Here is a 20,041-nt window from a genome sequence, read left to right as displayed (position 1 = left end):
AAAAAAAAAAAAGGAAAAACAATGATTTCCCTTTGTTTCTTTTGCTCCAGGTTCTTGTGCTATTTCATTGATTACTCTGCCTTTGTTCATCTCCGGTCACTTCTAACCTATGGCCAGCAGCCACCTAGTAATGGTGCAGGGGTAGTAGTGGTGGGCCTCTGTGTTGGTCCACATTCTCCAGGTTTTTCAGTATTTTCAAGGTGGTAAAAATGCTCAAACTCAGATTGAAAAGTAGAAGAGAGAGAAACTCAGCCTAAGGTGATAGTTCAGTGAGCAGGTAGGGCACTCACCTTGCATGCAGCTGACCAGGGTTCAATTCCTAACATTCCATAGGGCCCCCTGACCTCTGCCAGGAATAATTCCCGAGCATTGCTGGTGTGCCCCCAAACAAAAAAAATAAACAAATAAAAGAGAGGGAAACTTCTAAGCCAAGGAGGACCTTAGTGTAGGACTGTTAAGCATGGCTCATTTTGTGTTGTTTTATTTTTAAATAAGAAAATTTGTGTTGCTTATAAAAGTATTAGACAATTTCCTTTTGTTTCCCAGGGATGTTTTGTTAATTTAAGGCTTGTTTGCATTGCTGAAATAAAATTAACATTTTGCTTTCCCACTTAAGTTGGTGGGGACTATGCATATATTTAAGACCTTTTTATCCAGGTATTGTCAGTTTTCTCAGTCTCCTGTGAATATAAGACTTGGGGCAGAATTGACAGTCTTGGGAAACTATAAACTCCCCTAGTCTCAGAGAGAGCCCAAGCAATTTTCAGGAATGTTTAAAATATAGCATGGGGACAGCTAAAATGTAGCTGCTCACAGCTTCCTGTTTGACTGTAGTCTGAGTGGCCTTACTGAACATGGCTCCTTCTCTAAGACTCAAGAGGGCTTTCTTGTTCCTCCACAGGTCAGGTTAGAGGAAGATACAGACACACAGGCTGCCCAGCCAAGACAGTCACTATGACTGGGTCACATGATCCTGGACATGCCACTGAACTTCCCTGAGTTCCCATGGCCTTACAGGAGAGTGACAGTGGTAATAATTTGCCTCAAAGAGCACTTGGGAGGAACTGGTGACCTAATGGGCAGCGTTCCTGAAATGCAGATCCCAAACATCAGTCATGCCTCTGGCCTGATCACTGCCTTTCTCCTTTCAAAAAGAGGGGTTTCTTTGAAAGGAAGCTCTCAGCAGCTGTGGGTATGGGGACTGAATGGGCTGATTCAATCTGCTCAAAGACCCCAAAGAGACCAAAGCCAGAGCCCCAATGCTGAAACATACACCCCTACCTACACATGCTCAGATGGCATTTTTGTTGTGATGTTTATTAATCTTTTATTATGTATGGATATGAATCTTATTCTATCTCATTAGTTTTAGTTTGATTTGCTTCATGATGATTTCCCAAGAAAGGCATGTGAAGTGTTTGGGCTTTTCCCCTGCCCCATCCCAGGATAACTGACTAGTAAATTTCTATACCTCAAATTCAAATTCATTTTTGATGTCTCAGACTGGCCTCTCCCAAAGCAGGCAAGGGAGTGAAGGCAGGTGGCTTTTCTGGAGTGAAGGGAGTGGGGCAGGGACACAGGAAGGTCTAGGGGGCCTGATTGGGAAGGTTTCTGTTCTCTCTCTAGCCCCTGGATGCAACTTCTGAATTACTTAGTTCAACCTGGAGTTCATGAAATAATAAAATTAGTTCTTGCCTTTGAAGAGCTCTCAGCCTAGGAAAGGTGAACTGTACTCCAGAATAACACAAATCCTAAGGGTAAAGTGACATTCCTTTGTTTCTCAAGCCCCATTCTTTTACTTCCTAAGCATGCATTTAGACAGAATTTCTCAGATTCCCTTGCAGCTAGATTATGTGACTGAGTACTGACCAATGAAATGCAGATAGAATTGAAGCCCCTGGAGTCCAGAATGGCCTACAAAGATCTATGAAATTCCAGCCCTCTTTTTTCCATGCACTTGAGATATCAAGAGACAGGCAAGCAATTAGAGAAGAAGGTGGCATCAAGAAGGAAGAATTGAAGCTCACCACAGAGTGGTGAATGCAGTTAGGGAAATAACTACACTAACAACTATCATGACAGTCTTAGTAAGTGACAGAAGTAGAATGCCTGTCTCGAATACAGGCAGGGTTTGGGAAGGAGGGAGGGGGGCATTGGTGGTGGGAATGTTGCACTGGTGACATGGGGTATTCTGTTTATGACTGAAACCCAACTACCATCATGTTTGTAATTGTGGTGCTTAAATAAAGATTTTATATAAAAAAAAAAGAAGGAAGGACTGGGGTCTCTAAATAATTTTACAGAGCAGAGATGTCTGTTTCTCCTATTGACTTGTATTCTGTAATGAGAGAAATGAATGTTATGGTGTTATAACACTGAAATTTTAGGGTTGCTTGTTATAGCCATTAGCCTACTCTGACTGATCCAGTGCCCTTAGGGGCAGTGTGGTACAGGAGGCCTCAGGAATTCCTGAGCTTCTTTAGAGGAAGTCACTCTGCTGGCAACGGCTGGCCTTTAGCTCTGAGCCCACTGAGAAAACTGCAGCTCTGTCCTACATGAGAAGTGTGGAGCTGGGGAATTGAAACTGTCTGCTTCCACATTTATTAAATTAATCACAGTTAAATGGAGTTTGTGATGCCCTCAAGGTGGCTAAGAAGAATTTCAGGCAGGAATTATCCTCCCGGATTGTGGCTGAGAGTTGTATTTTTCATCCTCCAAGAATTTGCAGTGTGATGCATCTCTGTGGGGTAGGCAGACTTTTTCCTTTAGGGACAGTTAAAGATTGTGAGTTGCTTTTGGCAAATGGTTCTCTGAGAGTCACTTTACTTGCTGGGAACAGATTGATAGTAAGACTGAACTGTACAAGGCAGGCAAAGACCACTGAGCCTCATGCTCCATGGTAATCTCTGTCTTGCCCTAGGATATGCGATGGACGGTGTGTATTCTCCACCTTGTGCACATCTGGCACAGAAGGAAAAGCAGAGTTGGTCAATCTCACATCATCTGGGACCCTTTCAGGCCTGTCTGAGGTGATCAGGAATTAGCAGCTTTGCTAAATGCTTCTATCTTCCACTTTTTCCCCCCAAGGTGTAAAAGAAAGTTTATTTGACTAGTCAAGGTCCAAGTATCATCCAACCAAAGGAGTCTTGACAAAGACCCCGAGTTAAATCTGCGAGCAGTTTATATAGAGTTTACAGGCTTCAACAACTCAAGCATTTCATTGGTTAATACAATAATCCAAGCATTTCATCCACTTGAACATGTGGTGTACCCTAAGACCCACCCATATCTGGGAGGGGTCTTGGGAACCGGATAATAGGTGTAACTACCTGCAAGACCTCCCATTTCTGGGAGGGGTCTGGAAAAGGATAGATAAACCTCTGAGCCAGGGGATTCGGGCGCCTTTTGCCGTTTCTCTCTTGGCCCGGCTTGGCTTCCTGGCTTTTGGATCTTTGGGCCGCATGGAGCCCAAAGGGAAGATGGCTAACAGGAGATAAGATGCAGGGCTAGCAAAATATTGCTGAATGCAGAGCCATGTGGGCTGGATGGCATCATCCACCATCCAGCCCCTTCGTTAATTATTTAATGCAACATCTGGCGCTCCGAACTTTGACCTTAATCCTGGACCCAATAAACCAGCAACAATGGTAACATTTCTGCTTTTCAGTTTAATTTTGGCTCTTGTCGGGTGCACTGAGCCCAAAACCCTGGGCCACATGCAACCATTTTTAAAAATGGCCGACACCCCATCTGGGGGTTCAAAGGCCATTAAAACAAGAGAGGTGAAAGCTTGCACCACCTCTGGCCAAGGCCCAGAACTAAAACTTTGTTACAAAAACCAAAAACCTCGGCCTCTTCAAAAACTTATTAAAAGTCTAAATTGGAAACGGAGGAGAAAAAAGACTGTATTTAAAGTGGACTGATTTTCTAAAAATGACCTTTGGCTTGAATTTGGATTTCGACTTTGGAAATTTCGAACTGAACTTTTAGTTTAAATCACTTGAAACTCTGAACATCCATAAGCTGCTTCCAAAGTGCGCCCGGAGGGAAAAATAAGGCAGCGGTGAAGCCCCTCCAGTATCAGAAAAGTGGCCGAAAACTTGCTTGCAAAGTGCGCCCAAAGAAAAAAAAAAGCTGCGAAAAGCTCCAAGCGGCTGGGCTGGGCTGGGCTCGGCTGGGATCGGCTTGGCTGGGCTCAGCTTTGCCCGGAAAAGCGAAAAACCTGGAATCCACGCTCCAGATCACAAACCGGCAGCGGAGCCTGAAACTATGGAAGGAAGCCACGTGGTAAAATCAGCGTGGGACAATACAACATCTGAACTTTAAAAGTTTAAAAAAGCCACGTGGTGAGATCAGCGTGGGACAAATTAATCATCTGAACTATGGTTTTAGGTGTAGAAAATTAGTGGGTCGTTATATTTTACTCATACTTGGTGATGGGATAAGTTTTACTTAGTTAATAGTTAAAAAATAAAAATAAAAGGGAAGTAATTCAGTTTAGCTCATTTAAACATCTAATTTCTAACCACCTGCATCTTTGTCTTAGTCATTTTCTTTATGATTTAAATGTGTTTTGTTGTCTTTCAAAGTTAATATTTTCAATTGCAAAATGTTTTACTGTGTATTTTAATGTACTTAGCCTGTTTTTAAAATGTATGTTATGCATGTATGCTGAAGTACTTGTGTATAGGAAAAATATAGGAACAGTGAAGTTCCCCCAATATAGTTTAAAAATATAGGAACATGAAAGTTCCGAAATAGTGCTTGGTAAAAAAGCATTAATAGAATTTTAGGTTACAGGTGTAAAGTATATTTTGCAAATGATATGTTTTTGAAAAGGGCTGGTATATTAATTTTCACTTTATTACGTTGGCGCATGAAAATATTTAAAAAAGGGGGAAATGTGGTGTACCCTAAGACCCACCCATATCTGGGAGGGGTCTTGGGAACCGGATAATAGGTGTAACTACCTGCAAGACCTCCCATTTCTGGGAGGGGTCTGGAAAAGGATAGATAAACCTCTGAGCCAGGGGATTCGGGCGCCTTTTGCCGTTTCTCTCTTGGCCCGGCTTGGCTTCCTGGCTTTTGGATCTTTGGGCCGCATGGAGCCCAAAGGGAAGATGGCTAACAGGAGATAAGATGCAGGGCTAGCAAAATATTGCTGAATGCAGAGCCATGTGGGCTGGATGGCATCATCCACCATCCAGCCCCTTCGTTAATTATTTAATGCAACAGAACAGAATTCACATCAGGAATCACATCATACTCAGCGTTGATGTCTCAACTTATTGCTGACTCAACTTTGTGTCAGGGGTCCTTGTCTGGTGAAACATTCAGACCCACCTAGTTCCTCTATTTTAGAACAGGAAGGTCTTACCCTTTACAGGGTACATTTTGCAGTTTTATCTTTGGTTAACACCCTCTGCCTATGGGGAAGTTATAGAGTGGAAAAATATTTTACAGTAGCTTTACTGGGGGCTTGGGACCACCTTGGGCCAAGTCCCAGGGACCGTTGGTTCTCACACTACCCCTAGAGTGGCCAGAGTGATAGTACAGTGGGTAGGGGATTTACCCTGTATGTGGCCAACCAGGGACCAGTCCTGGCTCTATCTCTGGCATCCCACATGGTCCCCTGAAACTACCAGGAGTGACCTCTGAGTGTTACTTCCTTGTGATGCTTTACTATTGTTCTTGAAGTTAGAAAAAATACATGTTTAAATTGGGGACATCACAGTTACACTTTCTCAAGTTATTTTGGGTGGGGGATTGAGGGATAGCACAGTGGTAGGGGTTTGCTTTGTATGCAGCCGACTCAGGACTGATGGTGGTTCAAATCCCAAGTGGTCCCCCAGGCCTGCCAAGGAGCAATTTCTGAGTGCAGAGCCAGGAGTGACCCCTTGAGCGCTGCCGAGTGTGACCTGTTCCCCCAAATGTTATTGTGGATAAGTCAAGACAAAAATATAACATTTTAGGGGCAGTTTCTTTTCTTTTTTTTTTTTTTCTTTTTGGTTTTTGAGCCACACCTGATGGGACTCAGGGGTTGCTCCTGGTGCTGCACTCTATCTTCCACTTCCATCTATCCCACCAGTAGGGTTGCCAGTCTTCAGAAAGCATTTGTAATTAATAAACATTCATATTTTCTCAGCCTCCCCAAAATATTTAAATGTCAAGCGGGGAAGGTTCCTGGTATGTAGAACACACACAGCATAGAACTCTACCAGAGAAACATGTAAAGCTTTTGCAGATGTTTCTGTGGGATGAAAAATATCAGCACTTGCAGGTATCATGAGGGTTTTTAATACATTCTAGGTCTTCTCCTCCATGGATTCCTGAATACTTTGGCAATGAGCCAGTGAAATAGTTCTTAGTGCCCTTCTGAGTGATCTAAGTGATCTTGGGAAAGTCAGAGGTGAATTTTCTAGATGTAGTATCACTCAGCAGACCCAGATATTCACACTATCTGAGGGATATTCCTGGAATTTGTATGATTCCAGCATCAATAGGAAGAGGATCCAGAGACATAACAGGTGGCAATTCACTTGCCATGCAAGCAGCCTACTTAGTTTCAATTTCCAGCACCTCATATGGTCCTGAATCTTTCAGGAGTGATCTTTGAGCACAGAGCCAGGAGTAAGCCTGGGCACCATCAAATATGGTCCTTAAAGGACAAAATTTTTTTTAAACCAAACTAAAACAAAAAAAGTCAGTAGGAAGAATCATATCCAAGTGCAGAATAGTGAATAAAGGGGCTCTGGATTAGCCTCTTGAGTTTGTCATTGAGGACAAGCTCTCATATTTTACCAGGGCATTCTACCCTTTTGATTGGCTGGTTGTGAAGAACAGAGGCAGGTTCTGTTCTGTGAACCATTTGTACATTTTATCAAGGCATATTTTTCAGAACAGAAAATATTACATTGGAGCAAAGATCACCATGGGAGGGAAAAGGAGTTTTGGAAAATGCAGTCTTGGTAATGGCTTACTCTCTGATTTAAATGCTCACTAGTGTGATATCTAATAACTTATTCACTTTGAAAACATTTATAGAGTATTTCCAATGTATGAGGCACTAGGAGAAATGAAAACATAAATAAGCCCTATTCTCAGAGGAGTTGTCAATGATAGTAGGGAATAATTTATAGGATGCTGTAGATTTCACAAGGAGGTTTTTATTTTTTGTGTGTGTGACCATTGTAATGCTATTGATCACAAGCATTATTCACTCAATATTTTTTCCTGAACATATCAAGAAATTGAAACTCAGGGGGATTAAGTAGTTTATTTCACATAGTTTATCACTGAGGACACTGAATTTGAACTTTGATCGTCTTTCTAAACTTTCTTTTCTAGCTTAGGATACAGACACCTATGTAAGTGATAGAGAGATCATAGAAATTCTAGAGAAAGAGGGGAGTGCTACTAAGAGTGTTCACTAATTATGAACCATTGAGAATAAGGTGTGGTAATGGAACAAGTTCACACTCTCTCTGTATTCCTTCCTGTATAAATGCTCCATATAAGTCTGATTGGCTACTTCCAAATTTAAAGTCCTCCACTGACTGCTTTTGCCTCTGTGGCAAAATTGGTCTTGGACACAGAATGTTTATGGGTTATATGACTTTTTTCTAACAGTGGTTCCCCAGTGACAGCATGGAGGGGAAAGATCGTTGATTAATTCAGGATTGCACTATTGCCTATTGATGTTACAGAGAGATGAGAAGTAAGGCACGATAGTAATGATAGATGATAGAATCCAAGCAATCAGAGGAGGGCAGGCAAGGCAGGAGGCATTTGTAGATGGAAAGAGGCAAGATTAATACACTGGAGGGTCTGATGAGATTGAAGAACGGTTGCAATCAGTGGAATGCTTGGGCATTCAAGCTGAACAGAGAGGAGGCTTCAGGGGAAATGCAGTGCATGGTTTAGTAATTGTGGAGGACATAGCTCAGGTGAAAGTAAAGTCCAGGGAGTGACCATTCTGGTGGGTTATTGGCCCCTTTCCAAATATGTCAATATCTTAACTCAAGGAGGCCTTGAGCCAAGGAATTCAGGTGGTCTTTAGAATCTTGTAAAACAGATTCTCTTATAAAGCCCCCAGAAGAAACAGAGCTATTTTATTTTATGGAAGTCCACGCATCCACCCACCCACCCACCCACCCACCCACCCATCCATCCATACAATCATTCATTCACTCAACAAATACTACTTGAGTATCTATTGTATACTTAGCTCTATCCCAGGGCCACTTCAATGAACAAGACAGATATTTTGTTCTCAGGAGCTTCTAATCAGTGTGGAAGGCAGAATACGGTAAAGTAATGGACTAGATTACCAACTTAATTTCAGATTGTGATAAACATTGTGAAGATAATAAAACAGGTCTCCTTCATAAAGCAGAATACACGAAGTATTCCTTCTGTACTTAATAGCAGAAACATGAAAACTTATGAGAAATAAATATTCTCAGGACCTGCACCAGATATATTGAATGATAAACTCTGAAAGTCTGTATTTTTAGTATTATAAGTACAATATTTATATGCCCTCAGGCAACAGAAATGAAAGCTGGGCCTTCATGAGAGATAGTACAGGGGTTAGGATGTATACTTTCCGTGATTTCAGTGCATGGTCCTCTAGCACTGTTGGGTGTAGCTTTGGAGTCCTCCAGAGCACTGCTGGGATATCTGAGATAATCTCTGACATTGAAGAAATTATGCAACACCTCTTCTTCCTTGAACTGTTGCATTGAAGCACAGGTCTGTTGGGCTAAGGGTTGCTGGAAGGGACTCTGAGACCTCAGAGCACTTTTTGAGACACCCCCCAACACAAGAACCTACACTGCCACAGAAAAGAACTGAACTTCCAAGGTGTAAGGGGAGTCTGCTTTGTAGCTCAAATTGCAGAGAATGTCAATGTATTTATTTCCTCTGGCAGAGTCAACATCTCAGGGTAGATGTCTTAATGACAAGTGCAATCTAGCCAGACAAATCAGAGGTGTGTTTTCTGGGTAGAGAAAAGAGCAAGTGGAAAGGTGCTGAGGGGGAAACAATTGTGATTCTGACTGTAAGGAACAGAAAAAGGAAGACCAGTAGAGCTGAAGCTTGGGGTAAAATCTTGCAAATTAAGAATAAAAGACAGTTTTAGAAACATGCAGACTCCTCTTTGGAAATTCATTTTCTTTATATGGAGTGAAGAGGCTTTGTCCTTATACTTTGGAAAATATATTTTGGGATTTTAAAAGTCAAATGAGGGCCAAGGAGATAATAGTAGGATTGGGCACATGCAAGGCAGATTCATGCCTACCATGTGGCACTTCTTGAGCACCACCAAGTGTAGCTCTGGAAGTATCCAAGTACCATCTGGGTAATTCTGGTGGTTCCTGTCATCCCAAGGTCCAGAATGCATCACATCTTCAAGTCCTAGCATTGAAGCTCTGTCCTCGTTGTCTAAATTTTGCCTAGAGTGGCCCTTGGGCCCCCTAAAGATTGCTAGGAATATCCCTACCCTGAAAAAAGAGTAAAATTAATTTAAACTATAAAGGTTCTGGTATATATATTGTCCTTATATGTAGATTTCTCCAAGTATTGTTTAGGGAAGTTCTCTCTGGACCAGGAGGCAAAAGATTTAGATTCAGGTTTGGCTGCCATCTAATTGCTACTTTTGCTGGACCTGTTTCCCATCTCGAAGGTCAGGAGAGGGAAAGGAGGAAAAAGTAGTTCCCCTGTCCTTTGAGGGGTACCCCCTCCCTGGTTCTTCTAGTCTCTTCCTTTCCTTCCTCCTTCTGGCAACAAAGTGGACAGCAGACCCGGGGCAGGACAGAAGAAAAGAGGCAAACAGGGTCTGTGGAATTGCTATTCATGTCAAAAAGCTGTTTGGGAAATCTGTGTTGAATATACAGCAATGCTGGGAGCAAAAGTCGGTGCTCATAATGGCAGTTTTCTTTATAGATATTGCCCTGCTGCTGAACCCAACAGCTTTGTTTCTTACAAATGGACGTCTTCTGAGAAGAACAGCAAACAGACCTCAGAGGCCCCAGTAAGGCTTTTGGATTTGATACTCAGGACTGAGGAGCAGGGCAAAGGGGGCTCACATTCTTAGTTATTTGGGGAGGGGCTAGGTAAAACCTTGGGAAGAACCTCATGTGAATTCTCATTGCTACTCTTCTGGACCCTCTGAGCCTCTGCAAAATGGAACTGATGCCCCTCGGGCCATATTAAATAAGATGACACATGCCAAGTGTCTGACATATAGTAGGTGCACAATAAATGCCTTGCTTGCCTTCCTCCCTGCCTCTCTAGGCTGCTGGCCAGCTCACTGCGTTTGTTTTACGTGTGTAGTAATTAGGTATCAGCAGCCAAGAGTTTCCAAACCCGCAGCATTATCTCTTCTCCAAGCTGCTGCTGCTGCTGATAGTTGGGTGGTAGATGACAGCTTGTTTATCTGGGGAGGCTGCGAAATATTTGCCCTGCCAAGCAAACATACAGAAAACCTCATTTGTCTTTTTTTTTTTTCCTACCACCACCAAGTTCAGAAAAGAAAGTTCCTCTGATCTTACTGACAGCTAGATCCTCTGAGCATGCTCACAGACCCTCTTCTGGTCACCCCCTGGGAAGATTGGGGTGTCCAGGCGCCTATTTCTCATCACGATACCTTCCCCCACCCCAGCTTGAATTGTTCTCTAATCTTTGCACTGAACACTGCCTTCTCGATGTCTATGGCCTCCACAAGCTCAACCTGTCCAGTATAGAAGGTACCTCCCTTTCCACACTGACTCTTCTTTGCAGCTGTTCTGAGCCATGCTCACTTGCTCCTTGCACCTAAAACCAGGGGTCCATCCCACACCCTTTCTCAACCCTATCTCCCAACACTCTCAGGCTTGGTTTCTGTTATCCTTCTGTGTTCTGACTGTTCTTCAGTTCAGTCCCCATCCCCTATTCTGGGAAAGCTTCCTGCCTCTTTCTCACTGGCTGAATATAGTTCTGGAAGCCACACTGAACTGTGTCTGTCCCAGCAGCCTGTTTCCAACATTGAGAACAGATGGGAGGGGGATGCATGACCATTTTGAGAGGCTCTGGAGATTAGAAAATGAGCTCAGGTTTTGAGAAAAACAAAAACAAATAATCTGACTTTTAGTTCTAGTACTGTAATGAATTAGCTGCGTGATTTTTGACAATATTTCAAATATCATTGAAACTCAATTTCTTCACTTCTGAAAAGGAGACAATAACTCATACCTTAAAAAGTTGTCTTGGGAGAGATAGCATGGAGGTAGGGCATTTGCCTTGCATGCAGAAGGATGATGATTCAAATCCCGGCATCCCATAAGATCCCCTGAGCCTGCCAGGAGCAAATTCTGAGTGTAGAGCTAGAAGTGACCTCTGAGCGGGTGTGGCTCCCCCCCAAAAAACAAACAAAATAAACAACAAAAGTTGTCTTGAAATTTAGCTGAAGTAGTAGATGATACCAGCTTGATTGATGTTAGGGTCTTCTTCCTGTTCTTCACTCTGAAGGTTCTGTGAATCTCAGAACCCTTTTCTTGGGCACTTTTGTTCATTCTCTCATCCGACACATATTCACTGTATCAGTGAGAGGCCCTGGGGAATCCTGTAGAGCAAGCCAACTTAGTCCTCTTTTCCCATTTGTGACGAGGGGAGGAATCAGAAGTAAGTAAATCATTCTAAGAGAAAATAGTGTAAGTACCCTGACATCAAATCAAGCATGATAGGAGACTGGAAAGTCCTCAGAACTTAGAGATCAGTGGGTAAGAAAGTCAACCAAAAATATAAAGAATAATGAAAACAATTTACTGGCTGTGGCAAGTGCTGTGAAGGAAGGAAGCAAATTCATTGAAACCATAGGCTATGGAGAGAGATCAGGAGTGAAGAAGTAAGGCAAAGGTCTCATTTGAGGATTCAAGACAGACTTTCAAACCCCCCCTTCCCACCAAGCTCTCTTCTTAACAGTCTCTTCCTTCGTTGATCCTTTCCACATGTTAATCTTTTTCTGCTTAGAACACATCTTTTGTTCCAAACTCTGAGCCTTTTACCATCTTTGAACATAATTTATCCCCAACAGAGAGAATTTTCTCAAGTTTACTCTACTTGTAACTTAAGTAATTCTGCTTTCCTACTTCATCCTTGGTTTATTCTTCCACTCACTTCCATTTTATTTCTGCTCCCACAACTTTTTTTTCTCGGACATCACCAATGACATCATAGTCACAGCATGCATTGAATTCTCACATTTCATCTTTTGGCCACTTTTGGTGCCATTCTCTCATTTCCACTGCACCCTTTCTTTCTTCTTTCCTTTTTTTTTTGTTTGTTTTTGGGCCACACCTTTTGACTCTCAGGGGCTACTCCCGGCTATGTGCTCAGAAATTGCTCCTGGCTTTAGTGGACCATACAGGAAGCTGGAGATCAAACCCAGGTCCGTCCTGGGTCAGCCACATACAAGGCAAATGCTCTACCGCTGCACTATCTCTCTGGTCCCAACTTCATCCTTTCTTTCGTTTTGTTCTCCCCATCTCCCCAATTTAATACTCATATCTCTACCACTGTTGGTTCCTTAAATGTTTTGGAGTCCCAACACTTCCTCTGAGTCTCCTTCTCTTATCCTATAATGTATTCCTATATACTTAATCCCTAAATTAAGTCTTCCTAATTTATATTATCATTCCAGTTTGCTCATCAGCACTCCTAATACATTTCTCAAACTATTCATATACACCCTCACTTTCAGGTCCTATAATCACCGTGATTGGTCTAGATTGGACCCTGCCATCATGTGCTCCCTCTAGTCCTATTCTGTTGATCTATCATACAACTACTAACTTGGATTCACTGATTCTCCTTCAGTTCTTCCTCTTACATTTGCTGGTCGTCAAGTCTAGATGATTCTTTCACTGAATTGCTCTTAAACTTTCCCTTTGCTCACATTATCTGCTCCTTTGCCCAGTTTAGGCCTCCAACTTCTTAGCAACTATATAGTCTTCTCCTAGTTCCACCTCCTTTTCCTTTAACCCATCCTGCATGCAGCAGACAGATCACTCTAACATGCATCCTGTTCATTCTCCATTTAAAAACCCTTCAAGATATTTCATTGCCCAAAGGAGAAAAGCCAAGTGCCACCTGCCCTTACATCTGTACTTACACATACATCTGTACTCTTACACTCTGTGATCAGTCACAACAGCTTGGTTTATGTCCTTGCACTTGCCAAGTGATCTCCTTGCCTTTCCACATTTCCCTTCAGTTTCTTTTTATTTTGCTTGAGGATCATACCTGGTTGTATTGCAGGGGCTAGTTCTGACTTGAACCATTTCTAGATAAGTATCCTGGAGTCCAGAGGGCAATGATGCCCTACTAAAAGTCAATCGACAGGGGCCAGAGTGGTGGTGCAGCAGTAGGGCGTTGCCTTGCAGACGGCTGACATCAGTTGGACTGTGATTCGATCCCCTGGCGTCCCATATGGTCCCCCAAGTCAGGAGCAATTTCTGAATGAAAAGCCAAGAGTAATCCCTGAGTGTCCTTGGGCATGGCCCCCAAACCAAAAAGAACAAAAGTCAATCAACAAACCTACTTTGTTTCTACTAAGTAGAGAAACCTCACTTCTCTGCCACTTTTCACCACAATGGGAGGAAAACCAGGTATCCTTCCCCAGAGCGGACCCTATTACAAAAGTTCTTCATTGTTTTATTTTGAACCACACACAGTGATGCTCAGGGGTTATTCCTCTCTCTGAACTCAGGAATTACTCCTGGCAGTGGTTGGGTAACAAAATGGGGTGCCAGGAATCAAACTTGGGTCAGCCACGTGCATAGCAGGTTCTGTATCTTTTTGCTGTTGAGATCAGAAAGATGAGCAAGTGATATATTTGCTATGTCAAGAATAATGGCTGAACACTTTGCTTTTGATTTGTATTTTGGGGACCAAGGCCCCGGTGATGTTCTGAACTTCCCTCCATTCCAGATTCTCACAATTAAATGTCAGAATTCCCCTACTCAATTGCAAGTACATATGTACCCTCACCTGGTGACTCTCCTGTTGGCTTTATCTCATCTGAAAAGAACTTTTGGTGTAACTTGGTTAAGAAAAGGCCAGGTTACTAGTGAAGAATGGAAGTACTCAGATATCAAGTTCAGATATCAAGTTATGATGAGAACCGAGGTGGTATTGGTGTTAGACCAACATCCACCATTGAACCTTGGCCACAGATTGACCTGTAAAGCAGGTCAGAGACTTGTTCCCAATCTGCACCGTAGACTGAGCCCTAATCATGCCTGGAGACTGGGTTCTGACCCAAGACAACATCTTTGACTTGATTTGCTGAATTAACCTTGATTCTGGTAAGAGACTGAGCCCTAGTCCTCATCCTCTCCTGGCGCTGATCCTGGCCTTAGACTGAAAGCTGATACTGATCCTAGATTATGTCCTGACAAAGTATAGACTCTGCCTAGTCTCTGACTAAACCAACAGCTGAGATTTATGGTGACATAGTATTAGCTCACCCAACTTATTATGGGAGGAACTTTTCCTTGGAAAAAATGAAACTAGATCAGCTTTTGGTATATAACACTTGTGGTTGTGGTGGAGGAACACAACCCCCAAAGGACCAGTCTTAGAGAAATGCTACAAAATCACATAAGGCACAGCTTCCCACTCAGTTTAGCTCCCAAATAATGGAGAGATTATTCTTGCCGATATCCATCATGCTGAGATTGAGAGCATTTCAATGAGAAGATGCTTTAATGACTCTTTAAGGATTTGGGGCCTAATGAAGCACACATCAGAGACAATTTAATCTTTCCCTTATAAAACCCTTACAACAAGGATATCTACTGCAGAATCCAAATTCATGCTGACAGATGAATCTAAGCTCAGACAGTCTCAGATCACTGATGATTGTCTAGGGCTAATTGTTGTGATCAGGACTGGAGCAAGGCTAGAAGAAACTCAGGGAGGATGAGTGTGACAGAGGTTATCCAGGAGTCTGCTGAACTGTTGTCTGTGCCTGTGAGGTCACCTGGAAGGAGGTGACAACAGTGACATTCACGAGAGTTAAAGTATGTGTGGGGTGGTGGCCACTTTTGCTTGACTATGACTGGCTCATCTTTTATATACTTCATAGATGTCCCCTAATAACTAGTCTAATAGTGAAACCCAAAAGGAAGCAGGAAACTACCACTTTCAAATCGTAAGTATAATAATAAGAGTTGGGAAGAGCTGCTCTGGTGAAAACCAAAAGAATTCTGCAATAAAGTTAATATCTGGGATATAGAAAGCAATCCAAATAGCCAGGAACAGATGCATGCATAAAGGCTTGCTTTCTATCTGTCTACCTATCTATCTAGCCAATGGAATATTATGCAGCTATAAGGAAAGAAAAATATTTTAGTTTGTTACAACTTGGATGAACTGAAGGGCATTTTAATAAGCAAAATAAACAGAAGGATAAGGACAAAGAATGAGTGATTTTGCTCATGCATGGTACAAAGAAAAATAAAACAAGAGAATAGACAGTATTAAAAATGCCTGCCTTATATTACAAAACTGAGATAACTAAATAATGAAGGGAAGAGAATGGGGAGTGTAAACAGACTAGAAGTACCATGAGGGTAATAGTACAGAGTCCTAGACACTTTGGTAGTGATGAAGTGCATTAATTATGCACCTGAAAACCATAAAGATAAAGACTATTATAATCATGTTTTCTAAACTCCAAAAAAGAAGAACAAAAAAAGGAAGCTAACATAGAAGTTATCAGACTTGTTGGGTGGAGCACTATCTTTTAAACAGAGTCTCAGGTTCTCTGTGGATGAAACTGGGGAACCCTGATTTTGTGTTCTTCTTTCCCAATCCACCTCTTGCTAACACATCTCTATGGAAGTCCAGCAAGTATTTCCATGTTGCATCATGTTCTCTCAAACTCTGGGTATTTCCTGCAAAAATGTTCTTTCTGCTGCACATAGTCATCAATGATATTGTGGGGGAGTACTTTGACTTGAACAAATAGATCCAGCCACTAACTCCAAAAGAAAACATATTTTGTAAAAATTAGATGGCAAAAAAACCCTTGAAATTATGAGGAACAACCGAATCAAGCCCTGGTTGGTGCATAATATAAGCATTTATACTAAATTTATGTCTATAATATACTGTGTAGTCAGGGAAGGTATGAGATAAACTAATGGGATCCTCCTCCCATTTTTTTCTTTCTATTAAAAGAAGACAACATTCTTAAGACACAGATGCCTTAAAAATGAGCAGATTTTACTAGACTTTTTTGGATCTTTCAAAAAATTCTGTACAGTAAGACACAGAGCCAGAGTTAATAGAAAGCAGAAACAGAGAGAAAATATTTGCATCTTATCCAGTAAGAGGCTAACATACCAAGTATATGAAAGTTTTCTACACATCCCCATCAAAGGATAAAGATGCAGTAGAAAAAGTAGGCCAAGGATGTGTCCAGATAACTACTATAAAAGAAGATACTAAATTTCTGAGATGGTCATGGTGTGTGTGGCTCAGATCTTCCTGCAAGAAAACTGAACATCTGCTCAATAGCCACAGGCTAGAGCAGTATATTTTAATCATAGACCCATGGGCCAGAGCTTATCTGCAGGTGTAGAAAGGTAGAAAACTTCTGGTTTACTACCTAGGCACTAATTGCTAATCTGTGGACAGATGTATGGGAGAGGTGCCCATCTACAGATGTAAAAAGGTTAAAGAATCATGAGCTGGGCCCGGAGAGATAGCACAGCGGCGCTTGCCTTGCAAGCAGCCGATCCAGGACCAAAGGTGGTTGGTTCGAATCCCGGTGTTCCATATGGTCCCCCGAGCCTGCCAGGAGCTATTTCTGAGCAGACAGCCAGGAATAACCCCTGAGCACCGCCGGGTGTGGCCCAAAAACAAAACAAAAAAAAAGAATCATGAGCTAGAGCATCTGAAGTTCCACCATAGTGGGCTGCTTCTAGGTCATTTCCAGCCTATGACAATGGGTCACTTGTCTACAGCCATATCAGTCTGATATGATAACAAACCATTTCGTTGTTGGATCTGATTATTACTCAGAAGGGCAACAATGAGTCATTTGGACCAGACTGTCTTGGAAATTCTCCACTGAACTAATGGAGGCTTTCTCAGAACTGTGTAGTAGTGGGTCAGAGAGAGAAAGCACAGTGGATAAGGTGCTGCTGATCTAGGTTTAATCCCTGGCATCCCAAATGGGCTCCCTAAGTCCCATCAGGTGTGATTCCTGAGTGCAGAGCCAAGAGTAAGTTCTGAGTGTGTGACCAAAAACAAACAAACCCCCAAATACCCCAACCTCCAAGATTGTTCTGTGGATCTTCTCATCCAATCTTTTCTTGCCAGACTCATATCACCTGCATCCTTGCCTGAAATCTCTGTCATCTCTTCCTTCTCCACCTTTGCCCTCCAGGAGTATTTCCCTCTGCAAGGTACTTGTTTGCCCACTTCTCTCTTGGCATCTATCACTTAGGGGACCTCAGTTGACCTAAGTACAGATCCAAAGAAAAAGCTAGTTAGTTTTCCTCATAATTGAAGCAGAACAGATTGAAACATGATATTATTTTCCACAGAGTGATAGATATTTTAGAAAGTTCATGATTAACTTAGTTTAGTGAGGAGACTACAAATAATCTCTCTCTGAGAGTAGAAAGTGAAATATATTCATTGGATCAGCATTTTATTTCTAGGAATCCTGTTTCAGAGGATATATACATATAGATGTAAAATTACCTATTTATGGGGGCATTGTTAATACTAGTAAGGAACATAAAAATAGCCTAAATGTGCATTCAGAAGGAACATTGGAAGTGATGATGGGATAATCACACAATGTAATTTGCAACTGTTTATAAGAGGTCAAGCTATTTGACATGAATAGATGCTTGTGATGCCAAGTTCAGTGGTGGTGATGGTGGGGAGCAGTTTTAAAGATATGTCATGGGAGGCCCTTTGAGTAGGAAGGCCCTTCATTAAATGTGTTTCTGTGCACACAATTTGGTGAAATAAGGCTAACATTGGGAAAGGTTCTAATTATAAAGATTATTTTCCTTGTGGGGAGGAGGTGAGGTTGGAGACAACTATTCCAGGACCCTTCATTTTTTCTCAGTTCACTTCTTTCATTGCTCAGACATTTCACTGTGAGTCTGGATTGTTATTTAATTAAAATGAGCAACACATGAGAAGAAGAAAAAGACCAGAGTGAGCTACCAGCATGAGTCCTGAGACATCTTAAAATCTGGATCCATATTTTAATTTGACTGTGCCTAGCAGCATTTGTCTTTTCTGGGCATGATCTTCTAAAGCAGCAATGTAAGACATATGCTTTATTTTTTGTTGTTTGTTTTTGGTCCATACCCAGCTGTGCTCAGGGATTACAGCTGCTGGGGTTCATGGGACCATATGGTATGCTGAGGACTGAACCCGAGTTGGTTACATGCAAGACAAGTGTCCTGCTTGTTACATTATCTCTCTGCTCCCTGATTTTATTTTTGTAGTTATTCTTAACAATTAGTTGTACAAAAATGTTTGCAAGAAGTGGCATTGCTGATTAGCTATACCTGACTCTGATTATCTTTCTACTATTAAAAAGAAAATATGCTCTCTGCCCTCTGTATTTCAGGCTTCAAGACCTATGTATTGTGATGATACTGTGAGATACACTCAAGTTCTCTGGCCTCAGTTTACCTACCTGTGTTGGAAGAAATTGTATGGAATGATCTGGTCAATGTTATGATATCCTGACGCCCTCAGCAAAAAGTTGTGCATTTTGTCACACTCTGGATGCAGGAGTGACAGAGAAAGACAGATGTCCATGGCAATCAGTCTGGCTGGTCACCAGTTCTCCCAACTTCATCTCACTTTACCCCCCACAGGCGTTAAGCATCCTAGTCTGGGTACTGTTCCCCCAAGCCTATACTGTACCCAAGTTTGTGTACCCAAACTGACATAATCCTCTAGAAAAAACACACAATGTTTTTTTTTCCAAAGAACCATGATTTGCAAAGTTTTTGATAGTTAAATTTGGGGCATATAGTATTTTAACATCAATTCCACCACCACTGTCAACTCTCATCACCAGTGCCTTGCCCCCAATCTTGACAGGCACATTACAAAGTTTGATTGTTGCAGCTTAGATCTTGTGGTTTCAGTGTTGCTGAGTCTGTGCTTTGAATTTGTAGCTATATCACTCTCCCACATGAACTGATTCTTTTAAGATCTCTGAATAGTTTGGATTCCTAATATATATTCTTCATTGATCATGTTGTGTACAAGTCCAATGGCCACTGTACCCTGCTGCCAGTATGATTTACCTAAGCTGAAGAATGAGACTTGACATCAACACAATCTCAGATTCCTAAACTCCAAGATAAAACCCAACAAGACCAGAACCCCTGAAATAATATATTCATGACTCCCTCTCTGGAGACTTGCCTTCCAAAGATATTTCCTCCTTGGTTCTTGCTCAAGAAACACATAGATAAAATCATGGGCGGAAGGCATTGTTTTCATGCCACAAACAAATGAGACCCAGTGAACTGGCTGATTTTGCAATGAGTTTTCTTGAAATAATTGCTGTATTTTAGACTTGGAGTGTCAGTCCTATTTGAACCAGACTTCTTTGTATTCTATGCAAGTAAATTCCTTTCTTTTCTGAGCACTTCTGTTTCTGGGTCTCCCTTGGACAGATGGGAAAACTTAATCTATTTTGGCCTGTTGTGTCCTTCCATGGTTTCTTGGTAAAGAAGGGTTGGGGTGGAGGATGAGACAGAAAAGCTATTAGGGAAAGAGCCTTAATCCTGCTTTTGTTTTCCTAAAAATCTAGGCACACTGAGTGCAGAAGGAAAGGTGGTAGGTATTGCAAAGGGAGAGAAAGTAGAAGTTTCAAAGACTAGAATGCCATGTTCCCTCAGGGTCTACAAAAAGAGAATTCCTGGAAAGAGCAGAATCAGAATTAATCTTTGCTCTGAGGCAATTCTAAGGGGATTGGGTCCCCCGAGTCCAGTTTGGCTTGGAG

Source organism: Suncus etruscus, chromosome 9 (assembly GCF_024139225.1).
Source record: "Suncus etruscus isolate mSunEtr1 chromosome 9, mSunEtr1.pri.cur, whole genome shotgun sequence".
Classification (NCBI taxonomy): Eukaryota; Metazoa; Chordata; class Mammalia; order Eulipotyphla; family Soricidae; genus Suncus; species Suncus etruscus.
The sequence above is the reverse complement of the archived record's forward strand: the minus strand, read 5'-3'. Positions refer to the sequence as shown.